Raw genomic sequence first — 6,709 nt, forward strand, 5'->3', positions numbered from 1 at the left:
TTGAGGTATCCTGAGGTGTCAAGCTCATGTGGTGCACAATGGAAGACTCCAAAGCAAGGTGCATGTGATGTGGGCCACCTTCCCCTTTGGCTCATAAGGAAAACAAGAAAAACAAGCCTTTTTAATCATTTTTTTCAATAGTTTCTAAAAGTATGGATACCATATCATAAGTAGACCCCCCCTATGACCCCCTGCACGCCCTCCCCTTGCCAACTACCCTCAAAAGTTGAATGGAACCCTTTGGGACCCATATTGGAGCCATTTTGATGGAAAAACACCTATTTTGGGCCTTTTCCCTATCACCTAGTCTTCTCTTATCTTGCCCTATTCATGTTCTTGCTCACACACACTTAGTTTTGCACAAAAGTACCTTCACTCTTCATTCCTAATCATCCCCCCCAAGTTTCCATGGCTGTACTTCATCACCTTCCCTCTTCTTGTAAGGATGTGCACTAGTTAACTACACACACAATCATACAAGTATGGATTCATTATGAATTCCTATCTTTCATCACAAATCCCACTTAACCCCACTCAAATCAACCATAAAACTTAGAAAAATCCATTTCTTTACCTCCCACTCTCACTCATCCTCATATATATACATCTACCTCTTTACTATGCCTCATTAATCACTTCCCTCTACCAACAATGGTGAGATGAGAACTCAATATATTCAAAGGCTCAAGGGTAAATAAATTTTTTGCAAGTGGTGATGAAGAAGCACCATTACAAGTGTCAAGGTGAAGCTTCTAGGAGGAGCATCTACAAGGACTAGGTGGTGGATCTCAAGGGATCTCAATTTGCCCCCCGGTTTAGCCTTGTAAATTATAATTATCCCTAAATATAATCATGCAAGAAAATCTATATAAAGAACCCCTATCTCAGCCAAAGGGGGGACTCTCCACATTGTATATTTTCCTCACTAAGGACTCGAGTGCAACACTAGGATACCACTAGTGTATTGGGAGGCAGAGTTTTATGTATATCTTGTCATTAGCAAGTTAGATTTGTGTGTGAGCTTTGCTACTTGCAACCTTCCCTTTGATGGAGTTGTGATGCTCACCCTTACTCCACTCCACATTGAAGATTCATAATGTTTAGACTCTTTGTTTGTGAGTAAGTGTGTAGAGTATGGGTGAGTATGTCGCACATTATGGAGGCTTGAGATTATGGTGAAGCACTGCATTATATTGTCATTGATCCTTCTTCCCTGCATTCTCCCCACTCTCCAACACATTTCTATTACCTTCTCTTCTTATTCTCCTCTCTCTCTTATTCTCTCTCTCTCTCTCTCTCTCTCTCTCTCTCTCTCTCACACACACACACACACACACACACACATACGCACACAATTGCGCATGCCCTTGCCATTGTAGCCATTTGATAGAGTTGGTCAAGAGAGGTTTTGAATAGGAACCCCTTCAAGCCTTTCACAACACAAGAGTGGTTTCCTCATACCATCATCCTTCCATTTGGATTTCTTTTGTGTGTGCATTCTCACTTGGGTGTTAGTAGTTAGCCTGATGAGTTTGCAACATGAGTGTCTATCCCAACGCCTTTGTGCATATGTACTATGTGTTGATTCTCACTTTGCGTCCTAGACGCACTTTTAGCTAGGTGGTGTCCCAAGGGTTTTTTTGCCCTCCCTTGATGAGGTCCGTGTGCATCGTCTTGGTGTAGAGGCCACCAAGTTTCTTTTGCACACCTCAAAATCAAATATTTTAGGCTATGGAGAAACAAGAGCAACAAGGAGTGCAGTTTGATCATGTCACAATGAAAATGTTTCAAGCCTTGGCGATGTTTATGGAGTAGCAGCAAGATGCTAAAAGGAGGGATCTTTACTCAACCAAAGTACTTCAATCAGTGGTGAATAAATTGTATCATGGTAAAGATTTAACAAAGTATCTTTGTGGTTATATTAAGGACATGGAGATGCATCGAGTGCCCAAAGCAGAGATGGTACAAAGTTGTGAGCTAGCTGTGGTTCCTGAGATCAAAGAGCCTGTAATGGGAATTAGAAATTATCATTGGGAATTTGGGAAGCATTCAAATTAGCTTTGAAGGAAGAGTATTTCATGGAGGACTCCGAAAGGGTAACAAAGAGGACTTTTTTAGAGTGGGTAGTTCGGCCAAAAGAGGGGCTTTCGTCTACCAAACTGATAAGGGAATTTGAATGACGCTATGAGAAATCTTTCAAAGACTAAAAAGGCTACCCTAAACTTGGAGAGGATAGAGATCTTTTTGCACGCTGCAAGTAAAGAGATTCAAGAGAATCTAGAGCTACTACTTGAGGACAAGGATGCGGAGCATGGCTGTAAGACTAATTGGAATAAAGTTGAATATGAAACTTCACTGCTAGCCAAGCAACAAAAATGGAGAGACAAGATGATAGTTAACCCTACTCAGTCCCCAAGCATTCCTGAGAGTCCCATAAAGCATGTTATTGTGGTTCCAAAGAGTGACAAGTCCATTCTAGCTTATATTGTCAAGGGAATGCAAGAGCTAAAGTTAAAGGTTACAAGGCTAGAAGAAAAGGGACAACCATCATGTCAATCTACAAGCAAAGACCTCAAAACAGAGAGGGCTTTGTACATAGATGCATATGGTGTGATAGTATTGACCATGCAAGGAGGGATTGTGAAAGTTTCAAAGATGCCTTGATGAAGGAGCTTGTTTTTGTTTAAGATGGTAAGATTCACTTAACTGAAATAGGTAAGCTCTTGGGTGAAAACTTTGGAAAAGGTAGGATGAAGAAGCTAGTTGAGTACATTGCTACTAGGTATGCCATCTTGATGGTTAGGTAGCCGTCTATGAGTTTAATGTGGATCTATTAAGAAAAAATGACCAATCAAGGTTGGAGAAGAACCTAATGGGATTGGAGAGCTATGGCCATGTGCAATATAATATGCTATGAGGGTAAGATGATGACAAAGTTTTGCATAAAGCTAGAGATTGCATTCGGCTAGAAACAGGTTGGAAGGACCCTGTAGATTCTTTGGTAGTGCATGTGTACATTGCCAAATGTCAAGCCAATGAGACCATTGTTGAGGAGAAACGTAGGGGTGAGAATGGGGATGAAAGGCATTCAAAAAGGGCCACAAGGAGTGGATGTAGAAATGAAATAGTGCCTCCTAGATCAAGTTCTTCACAACAAATGCCTACCCTTGAGGTGCCTATGCAGGAAGCCTCTAAGGAGAAGAATAAGGAAGCAACAAAATCCAAAGCAAAGGGTCAGGCCTATAAACTTCAGTCTAATATAGAGGCAGCAATGAATCTCAAAAAGGTTTTGGAAGAGAGGATTTTGAACAATAAGGTGTAATTTACATTGGGTGAGATCCTTGGCATAGCAAAGTGGGAGTTGCACAAAGAAATTATTGATACTATAAAGAGATATTAACATTCTCTTACTGAATCTATCCATGTACAAGGTGAAGGAGAGACTTTAAATGCACAGGGAGTATAGGTCTAGGGCGAGCAAGGTGAAGAAACTATTGCTAGATGCTACAAGTCTAGGGGAGGAGTAAAACATATTCGCTTCCTGGATGATGAATATCAAGTCGAGACCACTCACAAGATTTATTACTTGAAGAGTCATTGGGCAAGAGAAACAACTGAGCCCCTGGAAAAGTGGGAGACTTAGAAGAGCCATATAATGCATTGATAGGTCATGGGTCAAACATTAACCTCACGTCAAAGAGTCTTTAACAAAAAGGAAAATGTCCAATTGATATAAATCATGGATGGATGATTCCTGCATCAAAAAAATCATCATGGGAGCTAAAAGGAGCTTGTCCATATGTAAAGGTAACTATAGGGGATGTGAAAGATAGCCATAATTTCTTTGTGCAGGAGATGTCTACATACCCTCTTATCCTTGGGCATCCATACATCACTACTACTTGCATGTAAACCAAGGTGATGGATGATGGGTATGATTATTCTAGGATAAGGAGCAAGGATGAGAAGCGTACAGTACAGCTCCTTACTATTTATGTGGACCATGAAAGGAACCGTGAAAGTCTTAGAGAGCAAACCTTGCCAAAGACAAACAAAGAGCTCAAGGACTACAGGCCATGTACCATTGTAGAGCGGGATACATGCAGTGGTACAAGAAAAGAAACGTTCTCGCATATATATATGCAAAGAAAATGTTTTCTATAGGTTTTGTAAGATTAACAGACTATGGATCTATTGTTTTTACAAAGTGTGAGGATTTAAAGCGGGGTGAAAGACAACATGTAAATAATGTACAAAGAGGTTTGAAGATGAATGGTTTGTTAAAAGATGAATGGATTGCTGGTGTGTTTGATGAGTGCTCATTTATGGATACCATGCAAGACTTGAAGTCTTTAGTGGAGTGCAATTTGTGCATAGGAAATGAGGTTGTGAAGGTATGCTCAATAGAAATGTACAAAGTTATTGAGGATTTCAAAAATGATCAAGATGTTGATGTACGAGTGGAGACCAAGTATAAGTTTGTGGAAAATAAAGTGAAACCAATGACATTACCTCTACCAAAAGACTGCATGGATAAGATGGATCAAGTTGATTTGCAACCTAGTCTCCGTGACTTGAGCAAGATTGGGCATAAGATTACACATGATACTTTGAAGGAGTTAAAGATTGGTTGCAAGGACAGTTTGACAGAGGTTGAAATAATATTCTTTGAAGAAATGCTTGCCAAACATGGAAAGGCTTTTGCATCTAAGCCGCATGAGATAGGGTGTGTTGATCCATCCGTTGTTGCCCCTATGGTGATCTTCACTATCCCTCATGTACCTTGGAACTTGAGGCCTATTCCAGTTCCCAAGGCCCATTTAGCAAAATTCATTGAGTTGCTTAGTAAATAGATCAAGATGGGTATTTTGGAGCCTTCTTTGTGCTCCATGTTCAAACAAGTGGTTCCTAATTCCAAAGAAAAATAAATTTTTTAACGCTTTATTCAGGATAAGAAACCTGTGAATAAGGTGACAATAAGAAATGTAGGTACAAGGCCAGTTGTAGATGCGTTTGCAGAGGCATTTGCAGGAAGGGTGATATACTCTATGGGGATGTTTACTCAGGGTATGATCAATTCCAACTAGCTATGGAAAGCAAGGACTTGACTACCATGAGAACACATTTGGGTTTGGTAAGGATGTGCACCTTACCTCAGGGAGCAACTATTGCAGTTCCACATATGATGAATGGTATGAACAAAGTCCTATGTGATTTCATACCTCAAACTACAATGATCTTTCTTGAGATGTTCCAATTAAAGGATGTGATGTAAGTGATATATATGTGGATCTAGATTTGAGAGCGTGTCCCAAGTATGTGGAAAATCATATCAATGATTGTGATGAGATCTTGTAAAGGTTGGAAGAAGTGAACCTTAGCTTGTTTGGGCAAAAAGTGTTTGGTGTGAACAAAGTTCTTATTGTGGGACATATGTGCAAGACATATAATAGAAGGCCTTGTCCAACAAATGTTGATGTGATTCAAAGAATGAAAGAGACATGTGTTAATGTAACTGAGGTTCGAAGGTTCTTGAGTGCATATGAGTTCTATGTTATCTAGATTCCATATTATGAGCATGTGGAAGAATCTTTGTATCAAATTTTGAGAAAGAACCAAAAGTTTCAATGGGAAGAAATACATACCCAAGCCATGAGAAAATTAAGGAAGTTGTTGCTTATGTCTCCAAATTTGAGGAAAGGAAACTATGAATGTGGAACATATGTAATTGTGATAGTGGATACTAGCCCCATAGGAATTGGATGGGCGATTTGGCAAGATGATGATGTGAGATTTGGAGCAAAGGTCCTAAGTTATCATCAACACAGTGAGGCAAGCTTTTCCATGCATGGGAACCCCCCATATATTTTTGCCCTTTTACCAAAATATTTCCTATTATATAAGTTACTTTTGATTTTTTCTTCCTTTTTCACAAACGTTTTAGCCTTTATTAAATAAATAAGACTTATGCTAATCAATCACGATGTAGCATAAATAAGTAAGCTTTCTGTGTTGATCTCTCTTTTGACCTTAAATATTAAATATATATATTCTAAATTACATTATATAGTTTAGTATTTTCTAATATATTTTTCATGTATATATATTATTCCACCCTACCAAATATTTTATTCACTAGTTTTCATTTTCAAACCTCAACCCCACTTTCAAATTTCAATAATACCTCCATCTAGATTATTGCCAATCTTTTCAAAACTCTAGGTCATGTTTTCATACACATGAAGGAGCTTACACTTGAAGAAAAGAGAGAAGTCCACTCAAAGGGGACCACCAAAAGACCTTTGCAGCCACAAATAATACATTATTTGGCTGAATTTTTTAAGTAGAGAAGAACCCCGAATCTGAAGGAGCGTTCAACATGAAAGATGTAGCTCGTGATCTCAACTTTTAGCTCAATTTTTTTCAGAACTTTTGGAGTTATGAACACGGAGATATGATTTTTGTAGTGGACCCCATTTTTCTCGTGTAATGGTGACACAGGCCATCCCCAATTTTCTTCCCTCTAGAATGGCTATGGTTCTACAAGTCTTCAAGCATGATTACAAGAGACAAGGCTCTTTTAATGAGGTCTTGGCAAGTCTAGAGTGATTCTATCACCATTTTTGGAGGATCCATCCTCATCAACAACTATCCAACTTTGACAATCTCTCTTGTAAATTTCTTACCTCTCTCTTCTCTCCCTAATAAG

Source organism: Adiantum capillus-veneris, chromosome 10 (assembly GCF_014529385.1).
Source record: "Adiantum capillus-veneris isolate H3 chromosome 10, ASM1452938v2, whole genome shotgun sequence".
NCBI lineage: Eukaryota > Viridiplantae > Streptophyta > Polypodiopsida > Polypodiales > Pteridaceae > Adiantum > Adiantum capillus-veneris.